Source organism: Pteropus alecto, unplaced genomic scaffold (assembly GCF_000325575.1).
Source record: "Pteropus alecto unplaced genomic scaffold, ASM32557v1 scaffold164, whole genome shotgun sequence".
Taxonomy (NCBI): domain Eukaryota; kingdom Metazoa; phylum Chordata; class Mammalia; order Chiroptera; family Pteropodidae; genus Pteropus; species Pteropus alecto.
In genome coordinates this window covers 1,305,451-1,319,478 of record NW_006439568.1, presented here as the reverse complement: position 1 = coordinate 1,319,478, position 14,028 = coordinate 1,305,451, and the positions used below count along the sequence as shown (strand labels likewise).

General features: G+C 38.3%; 1 protein-coding gene and 1 pseudogene across 3 annotated transcripts in view; both read right to left on the bottom strand.

Moving 5' to 3' along the window:
* The window catches only part of CMSS1 (cms1 ribosomal small subunit homolog (yeast)), a 333,716-nt gene that overhangs the window by 115,174 nt on the left and 204,514 nt on the right, over window positions 1-14,028 (bottom strand). The gene's annotated exons all lie outside the window — the stretch shown is intronic.
* Window positions 4,265-4,383, bottom strand: LOC112483597 (annotated as a pseudogene).

The following is a 14,028-nucleotide window of genomic DNA, read 5'->3' as shown; positions in this document are numbered from 1 at the left end:
GAGGGAATCCCAGAGCCAAGACTCAGACTTAGCTAGCCCACAGTGCAAGGGAGAGCCACACTGTCAGCCAGTAATAATTCTTGGAACCCTAACATTTTTCTTTTGTAAAATGCACCGACATAGTATTCTTCTTTATTCCTAGTCTCTTCCTCTCTTCATAGTATTGTAAAATGCACCGACATAGTATTCTTCTTTATTCCTAGTCTCTTCCTCTCTTAAGCTGGGGCTTAAGATCTTGGTCCGTCACAGTTGTCACTCATGACCTACCATTCACCTTTTACCCCCGTACTACTTTGGGTAAGCAAGTATGATCTTCTTATATCTGTGTCTTACGTCCACAACCAGATCAGTCAGGATGTCCTTCCTAGAATGCTATCTTAGTTCGTGCTTCTAAAACAGAATATCATAGACTCAGTGGCTTATAAACAATTGAAATTATTTTTCAGTTCTGGAGACTGGAAGTCTTAGATTAGGGTGTCAGCATGGTCAAGCCATCTTCTGGACTGTAGACTACCAACTTTTCAAATCCTCACATGGTAAAGAACAGAGAGAGAAAGCAATCTCTCAGGATTCCTGTTTGGACACTAATCTCATTCATGAGGACTCTGCCCTCATGACCTCATCTAACCTTAATTGCTTCCCAAAGGCCCCACCTCCTAATACCATCATGCTGTGTGAAAGGAGGAGGATTCCAACATATGAGTTTGGGTTAAGGAGTATAGAATTCAGTCTATAACAAATACCTAAAACTAAGCCAGGCTTTGCACCCATGGGTTGTCCCATGATAAAATCTATCCTATTAGAAAAATGAGGGGGTGTACAGATACTCTCTGAACTTCTTGAAGATGGTCATAAGAAACCTAATATTCATCATATTGTGAAAGGGTAAAATAACGTAAAACAAACAAGAATGTTTACAATAGTGAGAACAGTCATAAAACCCTGACATTCATCATATTGTGAAAGGATAAAATAACATAAAACAAGCAAGAATGTTTACAATATTGAGAAATTCTAAAATGTTAAGCCTAGAATTTTCTTGAGTTACATAACTTTTTTTTTTCCCCTAAATTTTTAGGATAATCACAAAAATTACCCTTCTCTCAAGGTGTTTGAGGACTGGGAAAGGAAGAGATTTAAATGGAAATGTGAAAATAAACACATCAACATGTTAGCAGTGGTTATCTCTAGGTGGTGCAGTTATGACTAATTTTATTTTTATCTTTGCATTTTTTGTGTATTTTCCACATTCTCTACAATAAACATGTTACTCTTATAATCAAAAAGAAACTCCAAGAAGTTTTAAAATAAAAGTAAAGATGAGGTCTTTAGGATTTACGAATATTTGAGGAAAGACAAATTAGGGTGTTTTCTAGCATCATCAGATGGTGAGTGCCATATATAATACGTCCCATGAATACCTGAGTTGGGCATATGGCCACATGGGTCACATAGTGAATATGATTTCCATAGGCTGAATGGATCAAATGTGCCAATGGGATTGGAGATAATGAAGAACCAATTATCAATAAAATTATTGATAATCCTGAGGAAAGCTTAGAAAGGCATTGTTCAGGATTCTGAGGTTAGGGCTTGAGGTGATCACCCTCTACTGAAACCCTATGAATATAAGAAGAAATTGACAAAAACAGGATAGGGAGAACTGGGAGACCTTAAACCCGGGATAGGGGCTAACTAGAAATGTTCCATAAGACCAGTGTCAACGGGGAGTCTGAGACAAGAGGCTTCCAGAAAGGTAGCTCTAACCTGAAGTTGAGATCCTATGGACCAAGAGTTAAAGAGTGGAACATGGAAGCAGGAAGGAAGGAAGCAGAAGGGCCCAAAGAGGTTCCACAAGCCACAAAATGGCATTCAAAAGTTTCTGGAAGGACCTGTGCTGTGATTAATAAAATCCAAGCTTAAGAGAGAAACATGAGACAGAATTTGAAATTACCTCCCACTTTTGAAAATGCCAGTATATACATTTGAACGCAACTGTAACACCAGAGATGGTGACAAAAAGGGAGAGAAGGCTACGGAATCCAGAGGTACTGTGACTGAAGGCGTGCATCTCACCCCTGAGCTTGGAGGTACTGGTGAAAATCTGCCAAAAGAAAGTGTTAAACAGAGGGACGAGAAACCAGTGACCTGCCCTCCTTTGCCTCAGTGTAGTCAATACAGTTTCTTTGAACTACATTGGGAAGAAAATTAAGATTGAATTCCTAAGTCTTGGGCCGGGGTGGACAGCTCCAATGCCAACAAGGCCCAGACAGATAACATAAACAAACGAAGTGGTCCAGTCCAGAGTGGCCAACAGTGCAGGGGAGAGCCCAAGGTCTGTCTGAAGGGACAGCTGCAGAAATGTGGGCCCAGGGAAGCCAAATCTTCTGAGTTTTCAAGAAAAGACATATCTGGATTTCTTTGTGAATTCTGCTATTGTTAGTAACTAATTCAATTTCTTAAAAAAAGAAAAACCATCATCAGATCAAAGAAACTATATCTGGGGAGGAAATGTGGGGCCTGGGCTAGTTTGTAATCTTTTCCCTGGACCCCATCGTCAGTACAATTGCAACTCTGGTTAAGGAAGGAATTTAAACACTACATGCTATCTTGAAAGCACACAAATATTTGACCTTTGGCCAGCCTTTAGAATGCTAGGAAACCTCAAGTGGTAAAAGAATCTGGGATAATGTAGCTCTTCACAGTTAATGCCTTGAGGATATTACACAAGTTTAAACCTAGTGTCCAGATGTACAAAGAACAAAGTATAGCATTTAGGAAGAAGTTAAGTGTGGGCCAGAGTCAAAGTTGAAAACACTTGCATGCTATTTACTCTGGTTCAAGTAGGAAGTTGCATATGAATAATGGAGAGCAAAACCTGGGCTGGGGGTGGGGAGTGGGAGGATGGGGAGGCAATTTTATAAAATGATAAAGATGCAGCATATGCTATGCCAGTGACCAGAGAATTGATTAGTTAGGGTTTCTGTGGCTTTGGAAAGATTTCCAGGTGAAAGAGATATTATAGTGAAAACAAATATCTACATCCCAAGTGGATAGAAAGCCCAAGTATGCTTTGTTTGCGACTAGAACAATAAAAGTGCTCAAGTATAGACCTCTAAATACTTAGGGAAGTGAGAGAATTTAACAAGATTCTCATACTTGTACTGGGATGAACAGTGTGCCTCCCCTCCTCCTTCAATCATGTTCATTGGGAACCTGTGAATGTGACTTTATTTGGAAATGGGGTCTTTGTAGATGTAAACAAGATGAGGTCATACTGAATGAGGGTCGGCTCTCAACCAATAATTGGTGTCCTTGTAATAAGATGGAATTTAGACACAGACACAATGAAAGAAGACAACCATGTGAAGACAGAGGTAGATTTTGGAGTTACTTCCTCCACCACCTAAGGAATGCCAAGGACAGCTGGCAACCACCAGATGCTATAAGAAGCAAGGAAGGATTCTTCCCAAGAACCTTTGGAGAAAGCAAAGCCCTGCTGGCACCTTGATTTCAGCCTTCTATCCTCTAGAACTGTGAGAGAATAAACTTCTATTGTTATAAGCCACACAGTTTGTGGTAATTTTTATGGCAGCCCTAGGAAACTATGTCTTTTCAAGCCACTTATGGGATGGAAGACTTGCTATGGTAAACTATACGATGACTTACAATTATGCCCCAAATTGGAGCAATATGTAGGGGCATGAGAGATAAAGGCACAGGAAGCATACTGTCAACAGAGCATGAAAAACCTCATTTCTGGAGAGAATGCAAATGAGGAATAATGACTGGTAACCAAATGGAGAGTAGGAGAACTCAAACTCCAGTGGTGTTATACATAGCATTTATCCCAGAGTTGGACTAAAATTAATTTCATTTAGGAGAACTTAAAGGTTTAAAAAACTCTGGTCATCCTATCCTTGCCCAACTTAGTTTTTTTTTTTTTTTTGTGAAAAAAACAAGAATATAAGAATATAATTACAGGTATTTTAGGTTCTTTATGTATATAAAGAACAAAATTAAACAGTAATTTATTTATTGTTTATAACTTTGTCCCATTCCATAGGCAGAAAGTTTTCCTTATACAATATACACTCTAACACCAGGTGTACATGATTGTTGGAGGGGATGCCTTCCATTTTGCTTTTGTAAAAGTTTAAAATATAAATGTTTTTAAATTTGGTTATAGAAAGAAACATAGCATAAATTTATTCATGGTTTCTTAATGTAATACTCTTTGGTTTTCTATCTTTTTTTTTTTCCCCATCTACAGCACCTGGTATTCCCAGGTGGTCTCCCATCCAAGTGCTAACCAGGCCCGATCCTGCTTAGCTTCCAAGATCAGACGAGACTGGGCATGCACAGGGTGGCATGGCCGTAGAACTGGTTTTGTATCTTAATGGGTGTCTCACACTCCCTTCCCATACCAGCCTGGGATTTCTAATCTAAGTCCAGCGAAAGTGAGGGGAGGTTTCATGAGACTCACTTAGAGGTTCAGTTAATAAAACCACAGTAACACAAATGATGCCATAAGGCCCATCCTCTAATTGCGTACACTCAGTTCTAGTAGGATACGAACACACATCCACAGAGCACTACCAACCACCACTAATTCCACTATGGTTGCCACCACTACCACCACCCAGACTTTGGACCCAAAGCTTTCCCTGCAATTCTGGTGCAAATGAATAAATCTCTTTTAAACGTGCCACTCATTAGGAAGGGTGTTGCTCTGTATCAATCTGGTTCATTTGTGAAGTGTGGATGTCATGTAAAACTCTGATGGAGCACACTACTACAGCACACGTGGTCCATTCTCAATTACACGTCAGGCAAAGCTTGAACATATCTGCTTATTACAAGTATGTATCATAGGGTCAGCTCTGTGGGAGCTGAATGCTCAGACCACTAGTGATGCCCATTGGTAGCCTAAATAATGTGACAAATGCCTATGTCATGATAATACTATAGATCATTTAATGGTGTATTGATAAGCTGTGTATTCTCCCTGTGCGATATATTTTATAGTCATGTATAGTTATAATATATAATTATAAAATAAAATATTTAATATAGTTCATATTATGAATATGTGATTGAATATAAAATATATTTATAAGATGATATATAAAATATATTAAATATTACATTTATAATGAATATATAATAAAATATATTTTTTAGGAATGTGAACAGTTAGTTTTTATTAGTTATTCAACTCAAATAAAATTATTTACTACTCATTTTTCAAGATTCTGGATGACTCTAATTGCATAGCATATATTGAGGTATCAAAGCGAGTTTTAAAAAACTGCAACAAAAGAGAATGTGGGAAAAAAATAAGATACTGGGGATAAAACAGAACAACTGTCATGCATTCAAATTTCTGATTTATGGAAAGCATTTCACTGGTTTCAGCAACCATCTTGATAATATGTACATATGTAACAATATAAAACTAAATTTACATTAATAAAATATTGCTTATATGCTTTTTATATTGAAGGTGGGCATAACATTGTTTGCAAGAAGGGATCTTGTTGCCTAAAACATCTGAAAACAACAAGCTTGGTACAGGGCATTTCAGAGATGCCTTTGGACTAAATTATGATTCTGAAGACTTTCACTCACAAGGAGCCACTTCTGTGCTCCAAGAGACATGACATCTTCCAGGGCCAAAGGTGATATGTTAACAAGAACTGGGGTGGAGAATTTACAGAGGTTTCTCTAAAAAAATAAAATCACAAATATGTCTGATCTAATTGGGATTTGTCCATAAATAGATCAACATTCTATTTTAGCATTAAAACATGATTAAAATCAATTTTAGAGATTTTACATTTTCACACAGAGCATTTCACACAAATCTAATAAAGATATACCTTTCACTGATATTGTCCAAGCTATCAATATAAGTACATTAGAAGATACTCAAGAAATGCTGGTAAATGGATGAACAATAAAAAACCATTTGCACCTGAACACTGCCCTATGATGCCCTTAATAAATTTATTCCACAGGATGAGTCTAGGTGAATAAATGGGATGTTCCTTTTCACTTAGGCCACTAGGAAGCTTAGAACTAAATTTGTGGTTTACTTCTAATGACCATAAAGGTCCAGATAATATTTATTTCTGTTTCTCACTCTTATCTCTGGCTTTATGTTCTAATTACCATGATTCCCTCAACTAGTTACTCTATTCTTCTGTATTACATGTTCTTTGGATGGGAAATATAAACACATTAATAAATAAAAAGAGGAATCCCTTTTGAAAATATGACACTCCAGTACCTTATTAATCTCCTTTACAACACTGTGTAACTTTTTTAAAAAAGCTCTTCCCAAATTAACCCGTCTATCTTCGGTTCAGTTCTGGAAAACCCTAGGGCTTCATGGGAAAGTTAGAAAAGCAATGGCCTAATCTCTCACTTTCTTGGGTCTGCTTGTCCCTTAAAAGAGGTGATATTCCTCTGAGGTAGTGCTAAATGAAACAAGAATTGGTTTGTTTGCTACGATGGCTTATACTTGTCTCTTTTCTATAACGTAGAGAAACTACACATTCTCAGGACTTAACTTCAAATACTAAGGTGAGAAGGTAAAAGAAACAAAAGAGGAAAGAAAAGGGTCTGGCAAATTTCTATAATTCTTCCCAGTTGAATTTAGACATCAACTTTGTTTTTGGCTTAATGAATTTATGTCTGAATTTTTTTTTTTTTTTTGGTATGCTCTTTTATTCTCTTTAAGATGTAACTCATTTAGGTTTGAAAATAGCCTATTGTGTATGTGGTAACTTTCATTCCATGACACAAACAAAAGTGTTTTTCAACAATTGTCCAAGTCCATATTTAAGCAATTAGTCTAGACCATCACGTCAAGCCTTATACAATTCTGTACAACAGATTTTATTTAAAGAGTAAAATAAAATTTAAGAACCTGAAAGTAAATTTAACTAGGAGAAAAATCTGGGGCTAGATGGAAATTCTGGAATCCCAATCTTAGTCCATGTACAGGAGCTGAGAAACATACAGCCCACCTAGAATTGACTGCTTCCTTCAGTGGAGGTGTCATCTGAGTGAAAGGGATTCCTGACTCCGATTTTGGCAGTCTAAAAATGTAGTGTTAGGAATCATCTAACACAATGCTATCTATATATACATATACATATACATATGTATATGTGTGTGTGTGTGTGTATAATATACATATGCCTTACTGCTAAATTGTACACATGAAACTTACTGGATTCCGTTAGCCAATGTCACCATAATAAAAAAAGAAAAGAAAAGAATCATTTAGCACTTTTATTGTCATGCACAGTTTCTCCCCTCATACCCCAGTGTGGGATGTGTCACAACAGCTTTGCACCCACAAATATGGCTTCAGGGTGGCCCCTGCAGTGGAGTGAGTTGTCATGTCGGCAGCTTGCTTCAGTTAGCTGCAGCTGCAGGGAAGAGTGGCTATACTCTCCCTTCCTTCTCTTCTCCCATGCACCCCAAACAAGTGCTTCAGGTGGCTGCCACACCTGAGTGTTGGCAGTGCCCAAGACCGTGAGGCTGAGGGAAGGGGAGAAATGGGGGTGGGGGGAGGCGGTCTAAAGCATAACCAAATTAAAGGATGAATAAATTAGCTAACTTTAACTCTCCTGGTAATTTTCCTGGTAAAATAGAGACCATGGAAGGTATGTGGTCCAAACATGTCTGCCCCCTTCCACTGAGGGTCTATTCAGCATTGCTTGAGACCTTGTCATGTGGGAGAAAGATAGAGCAAGAATACAGGAAAACAATGCAAGCAAAAGTGGCCTTCGACTATGGTTAGGTGGTCCACATATCCCAGTTTGCCTGAGACAGCCCTGTGTTAATAACTGTGTCCCCTTTCACTCTCAGTAGCTCTGGCCCAATGTTTCTTAGGAGGGCACATTCATATGGTAGGGGGACAAGTATTCCTTTCACTAGACTGCTCTGCTCACTGCAGGAAATTTAGCAGATTTACCTCTGGCCAACTGCATACCTCCACCCTACCATTTTTTGCTCACCCTGTCATTCTAACAACCCAAAATGCACTCCCTCTGCTCAAACACCTTCTGGGGAGAGCGGTAAAGCCCGACGCAGAGCCGCCAAGTGCTCTCTCAGTTAGGAAATAAGGAAGCTGAAGCTAAGAGAGGTGAAATGATTTCATTAAGGTCATAGCTAGAAAGTCCTGGGACATTGTCCTTGACACCACATATAGTGCTTTTTCAGGGACAAAATTCTATGGTCCCCTGACAGACACCTGTAGTTTATACACCGCAGAAGCACAAACTGCAGGGAAAGAATTTACATATGGTAATACCAATGTTTTATTGTAACCACTTAATCATATGCAGTCAGTAGCTTCATAACCCTAGCTGGTTTCAGAGGTTATTAAAAGTTTTCAAGGAAGATCTGATACTTTGATTTTTAAACACATAAAATTTGGAGTTAAGTCATAAAAGCTTCCCAGAAAGGTAATAGAGAGTTGTGATTATTTTTAAATAAATAAAGCTTAATAACAATTAATAATAGCACCAATAGATGCTTTTGAAGAATCTTTTCGAGAAATTAAAAATCTTTTTTTCTTCTAAAAATATTTAAAGATATAGTATTCTCAAAAGAAGCCAATAACAACATCCTACTCCCCCATAGTTCTTATTATTTTTCAATGGGACTTCCTTAATAGGATTTAATCCTGAAAATAACCCTAGGAAGTAGGTGGAGAAAGTATTATTATCTGCATTTTAGACGATGAAATCGAGGTTAAGACATTTCAGTGGCTTGCTAGACCTCCAGTCCAGTATTCGCTACATCACATCTTGAAAACTCAAGTCAGGAACACTGTTGAGAGTCATCAATTATTAAAAATTTTGGCCTCGTTCTCTAGCATTTAGTAGAAAATATAATTTTTCTCCACATAATTATTCATAGTCCTTTGCACTTGCTAACAGCAGTAGTCCTAACCCAAGGGAAACAGGAGCACAGGGTCGCTGCATACTCACCACGCACTGAGCACTTACTCTGTGGCAGGTCCTAGCTGAGGCACTGCGGATGCAAAGGCTAATCAGACTTGGCCTTGCCTTGACGGGTTCAGGCATTTTGACAGCATTCTTAGTATTTTCCTTATTTCCATTAGTCGACTCACTTCTATTACCTTGAGCAGATATGGCCAAATGGTTGATTGTGACTGGCTATTACGCTCAGGTAGGATCTCTCCCTGGGATGCCAAAGTGACCTCTCTTTCACTAACTGCTACCCTAAAAAAAAAAACCCTTAACAACAACCAACTGTAACAATAACCCCAAACACTGTTACAGTTTTTGGGCCTATAAGCTCTAGAAATAAACCTACGGTGTGCCAGTTGGACTGCTACTGGTAAACAAAATAAAGGCTATTAATTATTTTTGGTGATGACACTGAGAAGCAGATGAAGAACAATCTGATGCCTTTAACTACATTGCCGAAAGAACAGTATTTCTGAAATTCTCTCTTTTTTTAGACACAGTTGACGCAGGAGGAGTGCACTGTCTAGAATTAGGCTTTTATACAACTCTAAAATAGTTACTGGGATCTAAATTGCTGGAATGTCCTGCTCAGACCACTTTCAAATATTCTTGAGATTAGATACATAGAGTTATCAGTGCCCTGGAGATTTCTTCAGCTTGCTACTGTGAATACTGATAAATGTGGCAGCTTTAGCAGCATTAGGGGGAAACCAAGCTGTCACCATGTTATGATTCCTCACCATCCACTTGCCTCTCCATTCCCTTTTCTTAAAAATAAAGAAATAAAGCAAGCATGTGGCAAATATGTTTCTATTTTCCACCAAGAACAAAGATGTGACATCTTCTTCCCCTTCTCTTCTCTCATCCTCCTGGCTCAGTCTCTCCCCCTCCCCACCAAATGACCTCATCCATGCACAGAAAGGACACCAGCTGCAGGGAGGGTCTGCCTCCACCAAGTGGGATCATTATAATCGTTAGTAATGCCAAGAGGCCCAGACGGCCTTGTCGACATGTGCAATGTGTTACAGCTCTGTGGTCTCCCCACATTCACAATGAAGCTGCTGTCTGGAAATGTAAAGGCTTTGCCTTCCTAAAAATAATGTTACCAACAGAACATTTGGATAATTCTTAACAAATTAATCAGTGACTGCAGCAACAATGATGAGAACCCACCAAGATGATGAACCTGGTGGTAGCCTCACTAGTGATTTGGGTAGAAAAGTCCCGTTTTTAAAAAAATGAAGACCCCTGATTTTTCAGTGGGAGTATTACAGGCACTTGTTTGCAAGAGAAGGGCTTTCTGGAAAATAAAAATTAGAAAAAAAAATTCTAACACAATGTCGCAAAAGCTAATGCTTTGATTTCAGTTTTTACGGGCATAGCCCTATAGATTCATATTCATTTCTTCATGAATTCTTTCACTCTTCTTCATGCTCCTCTCTGTGAGTTAGTGCCAACTCATTCCAGGGAATGAGGCTGTGAGATTTTTTCCAGACATAATAATAATAGCAATTACCACAGACTGAGTGACTACTATAAACTGGACACAGGGCTACGTGATGTACGCATGCTTCTCAATGTCCTTGCACAGACAGATCATTACTTCCATGTTACAGATGAGACAACTGAGGCTCAGAGAAGCGTCCTGGGCCCTCTTCTGGAAATATCTTCCTAGGTGGTCTTGTCTATACTCATGGCTTTAAATATCATCTATAAGTTATTATTCAACTTATATCTATAGCCTAGACATCTCTTCCGAGCTCGAAATCTGATTTTACAATTACCTACATGACATCTGCACTTGGATGAATCACAAGCATCTCATATCAAACATTTCCAAAACGAACTTGAGATCTACTCCTATCCCCTACCCTATCCCATACCCAGGCTAGGCTCTCTTCCAAAAGTTCTCACATCAAGAAACAGTACCTCATGTCAGAAAACTGGAAGTAATACTCTCCTCTTTTGCAATGCCACAATCCAGGGAGCTAAAATCCTGTAAACTCTACCTCCTACATCTATCTTGAATATCCATCTATTTCTCCACTGACTGCCACCATCATCTCTTACACGGAAAATGGCATTAGCCTACACTTTTCTAATCCACTGTGTGATGAGATACAAGAGTGATTCAAACATGGATATGATCATGCTTCCCACCCACCCCCCACCCCCTCTCCACAAAATTTTTTTTCAATGGCTACTCATTTCTATTAGAAAAGACCAAAATACTTTTATAACATTATCAAAAACCTTGGCAGCTCCTCTACTTTTGTATCTTTCCACTTTCTTCTCATTCGTTGGGCTCCAGTCTAGCCTGTCTTCTCTCATTCCTCTTTTGTACCAAGTTGCTTCCTGACTTTGGGTCTCGGAATGAGCTGCCCTTTAGCCAGTGATTTCCTTACGCTCCCTCTTTGTTAGGTTAACTCCTACCTATTCTTTGAGGCTTGGCTTACACATTATTTCACAAAAATAGTTTTCCCTGATCCTCTGCCTCAGACTCCTGTGTTTCTTCTTTATATTTACTACATCTGAAATATTTATTTAAAAGTTTTTCTTGGGTTGGTGAACACATGGAGAGTTGGGGGGGGGCATGCTCTGAGAGGTCAAGGAAGCCCCAGACCTTTACCCACACCTTGCCCTATGCATCTCTTCCATCTATTGTTCCTTAGTTACATCGTTTTCTAATAAACCAGTGATCCAGTAAAGAAAAAAAAAAAAAAGTAAGTTTTTCTTTGGTTTCCCCAGCTGGGGTGTAAACTCAATGAGGTAAAAGATCATGTCTGTCCTGTAAATAACTTTACCCATCATGTGTAGCAGCACAATGCCTGGCACATAGAAGATGTTCAATGAATATCGTTAAATGAATAAACTTGCTCAACATCACAGTATTTGAACTCAAATCTGTCCTGTTTTAAAGCACATTCTCTTTTAAAATCCTGCAAAGCAGAAAAGGGTTCCTTGTAAATTTGACTATCATCATCAATTTCAGAAATGTAAATTTCCCAAGTGTCAAAGTTCTTCTGACTCAAATAGGTGGTAGATGAATGGAAAGTTAGATGGTTAAAAGGAATGGGGTCTGGGAGTACGCTGGGATGGGGAGGAATCTGTCTCCCACAGCATGAGTGACATAAGAAACATCTATTGGCCTGTAGGAGTAGTCATAATAGAGAAATAAGAGCATTGATGAGAGAAAGGCAACATTAGAGATTGCTCGGCTGCTATAAGCCTAAACAAAAAGGGATTTAAAAACCAAAGAAACAATTTTTTAATATACTTGAAAGAGGAAAAAGCAAAGAGATTCTGAAAAGACAAAATATAATCTTTTAAGGGGGAAGAAAACTTACTACATACATCTTCTCTCCTCTCCTACCTCCTAAGTGTGTGTGTATGGAGAAGGCATTGCAGATAAGGCAGAATGGAGTAAAGAATGAACTACTGGAAATGCATAAAAAAAGCCTCTTTGAGCTTGGAAGCCCTGGAAGTAATTCTTTTCTATCTGAGACCTCAGATGTTTTCCTCTATCAGTACTATTCCTAAAAACATTCTCTACTTGGTGGTCTGTCATTGACCCTCAAATGGAGGTGAGGAGAGATGAGCACAGAAAAGTCTGACCAGCACAAATGACATTAGGCCCTTATGGCTCTGATTCTTTTCATGTAGTTAAGTCTTCTTCTAAAAAAGTACAGGACTTCACATTTTTCCACAATGAATGTGAACTTGTTACATTTGCCCTAGTTGTCAGAGTCTGGGAACTTTGGCTTTGTTCCTCTCCTTCAATTCATTTCTTTTCTTGAACTGTCCCAGCTTCTCACAAAAACCACTAATTATTAGAAACCTTAAAATGTTTCTTTCTTGTGTTGCTGGGCCTTTGTGTGGATGAAATGGCAATAACAATTGGGTTATCAGCTCTTTGGCACAAGGGAAAAAAACCTGTTCTCCATAAAAGGTAACAAAATTCTTCAGTAAATTTGGAATCGTCCAACATGGTTAGAATTGTTCTAATTATATACTCTGGTTAACAGTGTCTGAATCACAAATCAAATCCTAATTTTCAAAGCATTAAAATAAAACATAGTTTGTACTAAAATGACATAGGACCCTAACATTATCTCTCTTTGATGAGTCAGAATGTACACAAGGACCTTACAGCACTATGGGTCACTGTTTTGAACATGATGGTGCTTACAGGCTGGCTAATAAAACATTAGATAACATAGTTCACAGTATCTATTACTGTCTGGTCACAGAGCCAACTGTATTTGTTACTGGCTGGTTTTCTCATTAGGACACATAAAAAATGAAGCTTCACATTGAGTTTGAAAAATATGGTACTAGTTCTATGATCAGATAAATCTGTTTGTTCATGAGCTTGGGGGCTTTTTCTAATTTCAGTGACTTATTTTTTCCCCCAGTGTCATAATTTTTACTCCTTTCAGCTCCTTTAATACTAGTAATAACTTTTAAAAAAAACATCTAGCATTTCTATTGATCTGACAACCCTTTAGGGAGGGACCAAGGTCCTTAATTTATAGTAAAAAAAAAAAAAAAAAAGAGACACAGAGGAGTTGTATGTTAAAAGAAGAGAAAGGACAAAGATCGTGTAATATAGAAGACAGAAAAGAATGGCTCATGGTCTCATAGCTCATGAGCTAGAGGCTGTGCCTTTCCTTTGTATCTTTCAGCTGCCATTACTTTTTAAATCAAATTGTAGGTGGGGTCAGCGTATTATATACTTTCATTCTGGAAGAAGAAAAAGTTGAGAGAAATCAAGACATGATGTGAGTTATTTTTTCCCTGGATTTTAAAGTTTAAAAGATCCCTAGTAGAGCTAAAACCATGCCATGTAGGCATAAAATACCCCATTTCAGCCCATAGCCGTGCTGTCTGCACTCATTCCCCGCTCCCCAAACCAAATACATACAACTAATTCTATTTTTTTTTTGGTAGGGCAATTGTTGATTAATGAATCATCTTTCCTGTAATTTTTATTTTTTGTAGACTTGGCTAGGTT